This window comes from Corvus brachyrhynchos, unplaced genomic scaffold (assembly GCF_000691975.1).
Source record: "Corvus brachyrhynchos isolate BGI_N302 unplaced genomic scaffold, ASM69197v1 scaffold28, whole genome shotgun sequence".
Lineage (NCBI taxonomy): Eukaryota > Metazoa > Chordata > Aves > Passeriformes > Corvidae > Corvus > Corvus brachyrhynchos.
This window is the reverse complement of record NW_008246058.1, coordinates 7,254,548-7,264,739: the sequence shown is the minus strand read 5'-3', so window position 1 is coordinate 7,264,739 and position 10,192 is coordinate 7,254,548.

Here is a 10,192-nt window from a genome sequence, read left to right as displayed (position 1 = left end):
GCTGCGAGCGGAACTGCACCCGAGGGGAAAGGGCCCGACGGCCGAGAAGGCTGGCACTGGGTTTGTGATTGTTTGCTGTTACTGCCATAGTTATTGTTGTTTGGTTGACTTGTTGTACACATATATAATAGTAAAGAACTGTTATTCCTATTTCCCATATCTTTGCCTAAAAGCCCCTTGATTTCAAAATTATAATAACTCGGAGGGAAAGGGGGTTGCATCTTCCATTCCAAGGGAGGCTTCTGCCTTCCTTAGCAGACACCTGTCTTTCAAACCAAGACACTAAGCTTTGTGCTTATAAGAAATTTTTAATGCGAAATAAGTGTGTCAGTAGTGACAAGCAACACGCAGAATTTTTGGCAGATTTAATACATGGGCTGTAGGAACCCAGAGTGCAGAGAATATTTCTCTGCCTGTTTTGAAGGGTTCTACCCCCCCTGGACAACACTGTTTTTGACCTTTCGTCCTTGGAGAAAATTGCTTACCCTCTGGGAGGAATTAGAATCTACACTGGTGTAAACTAGGTGATAGAATATTATGTAAGATTGTCACAGGGTGAAAAATTTAGAAGATTTGGGTTTGTTAATACAGTAAATAGATAAAAGCAAAAAACTTCCAAATGGAGGATTGTTGTTGTTCTCCAGGCCTTCTTCTTCTTCTACTACTACTCCATATTCTGCAGTAGAAGTAGTTTGGGATGATTGGGTAGAGAATTCCGCAGTTCCTGTCTATGTGACTAGATAATTTCTTATACATAGGTGGAAAAATAAAAATAATTTGTTGATTTACCTTTAAAAGACTGTAAATCTTGATAACGGGGCATTCTCCTGCATTCTCTGCTCTGTGCTATGTCTGGGTCACATTAAGTGGCTCTATTTCTCTGATAAGACTTAATAAACATCTATCTGAAAGCAGAGAAGGCTGGAGGTCCATTCGTCTCTTGAACTCCTGGCAAGGACTCTAAATTTCTCCCCCAGCAGGGGAGGCATAATTACGGCACGTTTAGTGTCAATGGGCTACTGTTACTGTTGCTAAAAATCAACTTTTTTTTTAATAATCCTCTTTTATACATCACCAATTACTACATTTAGATCATTTTTGTACTAGGCAAACTGAATTAATCAGATCTAATGGCCCATCTGCTCTTAAGACAAAAATAACACTTTACCAAAAATATGCACAATGTAAAAATGTCTGTATTGCATTTAACTGGTAGGTGAGAAAATACATTTCAGCAGAAAAGCAGGTGAGCCCCATCTTTTAATTTGTGTCAACTTTACTTTTTTTGCATTAATAATAGGGGATTTTTTGGCAACTTTTCTTAAAGAGTGATGATCCAAATGCATTTTTTAACCATTGAGCTAAGATTTGTTTCTTATTTATTTCCAGCATCTATACAGGGTGATATTCTGAATCTAGTAGCAACAGAGGGATTTTTGTCAATAGCTTCACCAGTTCCAAGGTTTCACTTATAATTTATAACTAAACTACCTCTATTCTTCGCCCAAATAGATGATAATTCTATGTATGTGTCCCATGTTTTCATATCTTCATTTAGCTTATTTTATTTAGTGGGTTCACAGATAGGCAACCATTTATTTTCTAGATACGAAGTTTTCAAAGCAAGTTTGCAAGAAATCTTTGATTACAAGTGTTCTAGACTAAACTCATTTCATATGATAACATAATTGTGGTATTATACAACTTTAATTCTATAAGCCTCTGAAAATGGCTGAGTTTTATTTCTAAGTTAGCAGCCTATAAGGAACTTCTAGTGCTGTTCAGAGAAGTTGTGGATTGTCATCCCTGGAAGTGTTTCAGACCAGTTTGGATGGAGCTCTGACCAGCTTGGTCTAGTGGAAGGGGTCCCCCCCCACCATGGCAGAGGGGTTGGAACTAGATCATCTTTAAGGTCCCTTCCAACCCAGGCCATTCCATGATTATGTGCTGTAACTTTGTTTTCTTCTTAATGGAAGAGAAAATCATTAAAATTTCAAATCTTTGTATAAAAACATTGATGAGGCTGACAGCTGGACTGGGGACCTCACAGAGCCTGACCTGAAATTGGTCAGAATTTACCCGTGAGAATTTTAGAGTGGAAATTTTGCAGCTTCAGTGAAACCCACAGAGAAGGCCAAGATAATCAATGAGAGAAGATGTTCTGGACACAAGGAGAGGATGTTCTTGTTATGGGACATCGAGTGTGTACAAGGAAGAAGTTGTGGATAATATGTAGGAACTATACCTTTGCTTGTATAGCTGATTGTTTTACTGCTTGAATGGTCATTGCTTGTTAGACAGCCTTGTCATTGTTTACTAAGCAGCCAATCTTAAATCAAGCCACAGCCATTGTGAGGAGGTATAAGAATGGCAGTAGAGAAAATAAAAAATCTCTATCTCTCTCTTGACTTTGGATTATGACAAGTGTGTGCTGTTATATCCGCCTCAACAAAAGCCGCAAAACATCAGCAAGAAGGTGCAATGGTATAGAACTTCGGTTGCACTAGCTGACTAGAACTCTTGCTATTTTGCAGGGGAGGGGAGCAGTCATTTTCTTGCAGCCATACTGCATTTGCTGATGGTGAAGGAGGGCTACAACTGCTTTCACGTCTCCCAGTTATTCTACAGCAAGTGAGAACAAGGTCCTTAAGAGTGTGTCTTTGCTTGAGAAAAGTTACCCAGAAGCACATTGCCTATGTACTTCTTATCCATATGGTCCTGTACTGCTTTGCTAAATACTGTAATGTAAATTTTCCCTCTCATTTTTTATCTCCTTGTATTAGGAAAATCTGACTTAGGGCTTATTGATCTTGGAAAAAGCTTGTGATTTTGTTTAAGTGAATGAGGCATTCAGACCCAATTAAGAAATCCCGTTTTAACTTATCTTCAAGACACTATAGTACTCAGAAGCTGTTCAGACCCATGAACCTATAACAGCTAGTTACTGGAGATATGGCCATTGGAGAATGATGTACAAAAGACATTTAATGGAAATGGTAGAGAGGAATGTTCATGGACATTGGAACTTAATAATACAGGCTGTTAAAGTGTTAAAACAGTCCCTTAAACAGTTTTCAGCCTGGCCAAATAGTGGTCTTTGAAATAATTTCAAGGCACAGTGTTGGAATGAGCATACACGAAGGACCAAGGACCATTCTCAGTCTGAATGTAGCTGTCCTGTTTTGGAGGGAAAAAGAGTTTAGCAGTTTGGCCATGAGCTGTTTGGTGCCAGCTGAGTTCAGTGCCAAAGAGCCATTCCAGGCACATTTATTAACATAGCTATAGCCAAAATAATCCAAGTATTGTACATTTTGGCATTTTTCCCCATTTTCTTCCAGCCCACTGCTCACAGTTTTAGTGCCCTGGAAGCGAGCAAAGGATTTAGGATAAACTGATTTCAATCCAGAGAACCATACAACAACTTATACCTAAAATCAACAAACAGATTCTCCTTCTGAAGCAATTAATATAGTGGAGTAATAGATTCAAGTTAATGCTCATCAAGTTTTCAACTGAAGCATTTCAGTGAAAACATTTCTAGACTCTGGGGATCATCTGGGAATTTTGTCTTGAGATCATCAGGGTATTCCTGTGCATTTTCTGAGAAACATTAAGGCACCTACCACTGACAAGAAAGGTTACCTGCTCAGACCTATGACTCCAGCAAGCTCTAGCAGCTTCTAACATGTTCTGTCAGATGATCTTAATCAAAGGGTGTGTTGAGCATTTGTTCCAAGGGCTCCTGATCAGGGAGGATCAAGCACCCTTCCAGCAGGCCATAAGGGGAGGTTTGCAGAACTGCTGGCTCAGGACACAGTTTCCAGGGAAAGCAGCTAGCAGAGGTGGCAGTTCTTGCAGAAGGGAACCAGGAGCTTTGCTGAGGGCAGCGCAGATGGGCTGAGTGGTGGTGTTGACATGCCACAGGGCACAGTTATGACAGTTGCTGGAGCAGCAACAATAGAGTTGTCCTTGGATAGAGGACACTATGAAGGATCTCCCAGCAGAGGACACAGCCTCACAGACTCAGGGCTTCAGGGGTGCCTGGGGACTCTTACTGGTACTGGGGTAAGGTGAGCTCCTTCCCTGCAGTAAGTGTTCATGAATGAACAGGTTGTGTTGCCAAGGAAAGGAGCTGCAGGAGGAGACAGACTGACTTCACAGGACCAGAGGTATTGAGAAAGAAATTCACTGGATTTTCTCCAAAACCCTGCAGACACAAGAGCCTGAAAACCTAGGTGGCAGAGGCAAAGGCAGAATCTGTGCATGTCTGGATAAGAAACAAAGATTTCCATGATGACCAAGGCTGGAAGCTTGTGACTTCTGTCTCCTCCAGCTCCTGTTCCCCCTGCAAATCTGCAGCCACAGAGCACAGCACTGCCCTTGTAGCAGATGAAGGACTGAGATCTCTGTCAGACAAAATACCCAATGCGGCTGAGCTGAGCAGCAGTAAGACAGTAGTAACTCCAAACTGCTAAGCTCATTTCTATCCTAGGTAGATTTTCTGCTTTATAGCACTCAGATCTGGAACTTTGAGAAGAAGCTGCTGGGGCTGACTAGTCCTTCTAATCCCATACACTGGTTCACTTCCATGTGTGCACTGATACTTCCAGGGGATACCCGAAACATATGAAGTCTGACTACATGACTGACTGCAAGAGCCAAGAGCATGGAAGTCTGGATGGTTTTCTCCTTGATCCTTACATTAAAGGAAATTGCAGAATAGTTTAGGTTATAAAAGATCTTTAAGACCATTGAGTCCAGATCTTAACCCAGCACTGTCAAATACACCACTAAACCATGTCCCTACGAGCCACATCTACATGTCTTTTAAACACCTCCAAGGATGGTGATTCAACCCCTTCCCTGGAGAGCCTCTTCCAATGCTTGGTAATCCTTTCAGTGAAGAAGTTTCCTAATATCCAATCTAAACCTCCATTGATGCAACTTGAAGCCATTTCCTCTTGTCCTATTGCTTGTTACCTGGCAGAAAAGACCAACACTAATCTCACCCCAACCTTCATGTGGGTAGTTTAGAGCACAATAAGGTCTCCCCTCAGCCTCCTTTTCTCCAGGCTAAACAAGAGTTCCCTCAGATGCTTTTGAAGGGCTTTAAGAAAGCATTTTAGGAGGACTGGATTGATCCTACAGTCAATGCCTGCTTGCATACCAGATGTGGACAAAGGAGATTTTGCCTTCAAAACTCTGCTACCATTTTGGAGGATTGTGGTGGGAAGAGATAGCACCCATCTGATAAAGCACCTTTGCCAACAAGCTGATCAGTCTGGTGAGAAATGCTTAAATCAATGGGAGAGGAGAATGACAGCCAACAGTACCCTGAGGAAGTGGCGGACTAGGCTGGAAAGCAAAGGGTGCAGAGTGATTTGACAGGGTGAGGCCGCAGAAACAGCATTGCTGCAGTGATAACATAGCAGTGCACAACCAGACCAGGAGGTTTATGGAGTACCTTTGTAACAACTTCGTAACACAGGTGATTGAGGAGCTGATAAGGAAAAAATTCTGCTGGAGCTGGTACTTACAAACAAGGAAGAACTAGTTGGGGATTAGAGGTAGGATCAAGTTTGGCAGCAGTCACCATGAGGGTGATCACCAGAGGAAGGAGTAAGGCAAATAGAAGGATCACAGCTCTAAACTTCAGGAGACCACATATTTGGCCTGTTCAGGCACCTTCTTAGAAGAACGCTATGGGATATGGTCCTGGAGACCCATCAGAGCTGGGTTTTTTTCAAGAATCAGCTCCTCAAAACTCAAGAACAGTCTATCCCCATTTACAGAAAAGTGAAAAATATTGTCGGGAGACATGCATGGAAAAACAAGAAGTTCCTGAAAAACATATGTCTTGGTTTGAAAGACAGGTGTCTGCTAAGGAAGGCAGAAGCCTCCCTTGGAATGGCAGATGCAGCCCCCTTCCCTCCAAGTTATTATAATTTTGAAATCAAGGGCTTTTAGGCAAAGATATGGGAAATAGGAATAACAGTTCTTTACTATTACATATCTATAATGTGTATAACCAGTCAAACAAACAACAATAACTATGGCAGTAACAGCAAACAATCACAAACCCAGTGCCAGCCTTCTCGGCTGTCAGGCCCTTTCCCCTCGGGTGCAGTTCCGCTCGCAGCCAGCAGGGGCGCTGGCGGCTCCCGGTGAGCAGGGCAGGTGCGATGGTCCCCCCGCGGCTGCAGGGGGCGCTCCGGAGCGAGCTCGGGGAGCACGCGGCACCGGTGCCCTGGGATCCCGGGGAAGGAGGGAACAAAGGCTTCACAAACCCCGGACAGCTGGCCTCAGTGTCCAGCCGGACCTTCGGGAACAGCAGACAGGAACAGCAGGGACAAGCACAAATCCCGGATGGCAGACGAGATGTATCCAAACAGGGAAGGCCCCCCCGGAGGTCTGGGCAGGCAGGGGGAGCACGGCTACAACGCAGCGAAGGCTCAAAACAACGGCGGGGCAGGGCAGCCACGGCCTGGCTCCGAGCAGGGCAGGGAAGGCGGCTTTGGGATCCCGGGGCTTTCCAGCACAAGGAAAAGCAGGCAAAGCAAGCAGACTCCTCTCTGTCCAAACGTGGGAGACCCAACTGCCCACACACCCAGGTGAAACAAAAGGAGCAGCCAGGTCTTTTGTTTCTCTTAAACACCCAGCTATTTGTTCCCCTAGCAACATGTATGGGGGGAAAAAAATTCCTTTAACAGAAAAAAAAACAAACAAAAAAAACCCCAGGAGAGCTCCTAAAACCCCAACAACATAAAAAAGAAGCAAGAGAGAGGAGAAATAAGAGGAGGGAGCAGGGTCAGGTAGCTCATAAAGGATGTAAGAACATTTTCCAAGCATGAGGAAAACAAAAGCCTAGAGAAAATGTGGATCCACTGCTGAATGGGACACAGGACAGGATGAAAAAGAAAATGGGAAAGGCCAACCAACCTTGTGCATTTTTCTCCAAAGGTTTTACTGGTAAAGCTAGTGGTTCCTGCAATTAGCAGAAGAGTCTGGAGAAAATTATTTTCCTGCCACTGTACAAAGTAATAACCATGCAATAGCAATTATTTCTTTATTCATTGAATTTTTCCTGTTTAAAGAGTGAGCAGACCTAAATGGCAAAGAACACATTGATGTTTGTTAATGTTAGGATAGTTCATTGGTAGTTAGGATAGTTTGATAATGTCAGGATACATTCATTGACATATCCATTTTTCTCCTCCTGAAAAGGTTATTCTAATGATGGATGAACATCTAAAAACCTCAGGATTGTAAGCAGTATTGATAAATGTATGGTAGCTTAGATAGTTTATTCATCTTAGGTCAATTTTTTTTTTGTATTACACCATGCATCCAATAGTTGTCTACTTATTTTTTGGGTTGTTTGGGGTTTTTTTTAGTGTGTGTATCTATGTGTGTCCACCATCTCAGAAGCCCAATGTAACTTTAAATATTTCCTATCCATTTAATTTTGTTTACTTCTTTCTGGACCATCTTTGGAATCTGTCCACCATGTTATAGTAAATTAAACAGAAGATTGCAATGTTTTTCTTGCTCAGGAAGATGTCTTGGGGAAATAGATTATTCCAACATCATGAGTATTTCAGTATGGGTCAGTCACTGGGACTTTAAGCTGGTTTAGGTGGTCTTTTTTTAATGTAGAGATGCAATTCATGCCTTCATGAAAAATGACTTCGTTTCCCTTAGATGTCCTTACATGTGTTCATTATTACATTACTGATCATCAACAATTTCATAAAGATCTATTGGTAGCAGTTGAGCTGATTGTCTCACCAATGGAACTGGTTTTACATTTTATGTTTGCAAATAAATTTTAAGAAATGCAAAAATGAAACTTCAACAGATATAAAATCATACACAGGATGGAACAAAAAAGACTTGCTTCTTTCTGATATTATAGAGAGGAACTGAAGACTAATCTTTAAGCACTCATGTCCCCATTAATAAGTTATGAAACCCCTGTCTGTAGAGAAATCCATTTTTATTAAACATAGTATTCAAACTTAAGATACTGGAAATTAGTTCCATTCATTAAATACACAGAAGAAATAATTTTTTTTGTTTTCCTAGTATTAACCTATCATAAGTTATTCATTTTTTTCTTTCTATTCGATTACATCAGTCTTGCTTTGTTATTCAATTTCTGTAATACTCATGGTAATTGGAGTATTTCCTCTCATTGTGCTTATTATTGTATCTCTTATTACTTTTGTACATGCATCTGTTTTAATAAGGAATGATTAAAATTGTAAAACTGATAATCTTTATGATATTTTGATTGGCTCCTTTAGTATTTATATATGACAATAAAGAAAGGATGGGAGTTTTAACCAAAACCAATATGCATAGGTTAGAGATCAGAAAATACAGAGGCAAACCCTGGGTTTATTACAATTAATGAATTCTTCCTCCTTTGGTAGTTTTCGTTATTCCTAGCAACATGTCATGTAGCATGAAAGCAGCAAAATGTATTATTCTATCTCTGATTCATCTGTTCAGTTCCTACTACTAGGGGTTTGGGAAAGGACTTCCAAGTCTATACTGATATACAGCAGTTTGTCATCTGATAATAATGGGAAATCAAAGAAAAAAAATATCAAAAGGATCAATAAATTCCCTCTCACATTTAAACCAAACAACTAATGTTTAGAAAGAAAAGCTTCCTTTATATTCTGGACTACAAATAAATCACTGTCGAAACTAAAGTAAGTATTTTTTAATTTTTATCCTAAAAGCTTGTATATTTCATTTATCTTGTTTCCAGTCCTGCAACAGTAATACGATCAACTCTCTTCCTTTTAAAAGGAAAAATAATAACCAAATGCTAATGCCACTCTCCTGTTCAAACTATCATAAATAGCTCACTCCTATTGTGCAAATTTCATTTCTACAGGAATACAAATGAGAAAGTTCTTCCAGAATAATCAAATACAGAAAATTTTGTAAATAGACTTTCTATGCACACAAGTCATAAGTTATCTAACAAATAAATTATATTTCATCATCTCTGATCAAGACAATTCATTCTGACATAAATTAAAATTATAACTCTAGTTCTTTGATTAATGTGGGTCTTCCAGCATATAACAAAATCCAGCTTCTCTGACTTCCAGTTTTTAAGTGGTATTTCTAATTTTGTTCATATATCTAAAATTTTCTTAAGCATATTTGGCTATTGGACTTTTTATTCAGGGAGAAATGTTTTTTCAAGATATGAAAACATTGATAGTAGTTGAATTACACAGATACAGGGCAAGAAGGAAGGAAACACTGCATGGTCAGAACATCACACAATGGTGAGAGGAGCAGGTGGTGTGATCCTCATAGTGTCACACACATTTCATAGGATGAATGAGTTTGTTTCAGCATGGAAATCTAACTGCAGTGTCTTTGTACAATTTATACTAGAAAAGGCCTCTGGAGATCACCTCTTCCAACACCTCACCTGAAGGGTCAGCTTAGGTCAGACTGCTCAGGACTTGACCAAAAAAGCTGTGAATATTTCTGTCAGTGGAGCCTACATACCTATGGGCCTCTGCTCCAGTTTCTGACCACACTCATGGTAATCATTCTTTCTAATGTCTAATTTAAGTGTTCCTTGGTGCAAGATGTTATTAACTGTCATCCTGACTCTGTCCACCTCTAGGCAAAGTCTGGCTCTGATTTCTGGATGCCTTCCCATTAGATAGATAGTAGAGAGCAGTAAATCCCTCTGAGCTGCTGCTTCTCTAGGCTGAACAAATCCTATTCCCTCAGTCTCTCCATCTATGCCATATTCTCCAGCCTCATGACCACCTTGGTGGCTCTCCACCTGACTCAGATAATTGGGACAGTGTCTCCTTTTGTATCAAGGAGCCCAAACCTGGACATAGTACTCCAAATGTGATCTCAAAAGTACCATCAGAGAAGGCACTCTCTTGTGCTACACTCTTGCTTGTGCAGCCCAGGATGCCATTGGCCATCTCTGCTGCAAGGACACACTAATGAACCACATTCAACTTTTGTCCACCAAGAGTCCCCTGTCCTTTCTTGCAAAGATGCTGCCAGGTTACTCCTGCCTGCATTGGTGAGCGGGGCTATTCATTCCAAGGTGCAGGACTTTGCAAGGTAATTTGTTGAACTTCACAATTTTCCTGTCGGCTTACTTCTCCAAACTTCTGATGAGATTTCTCTAACA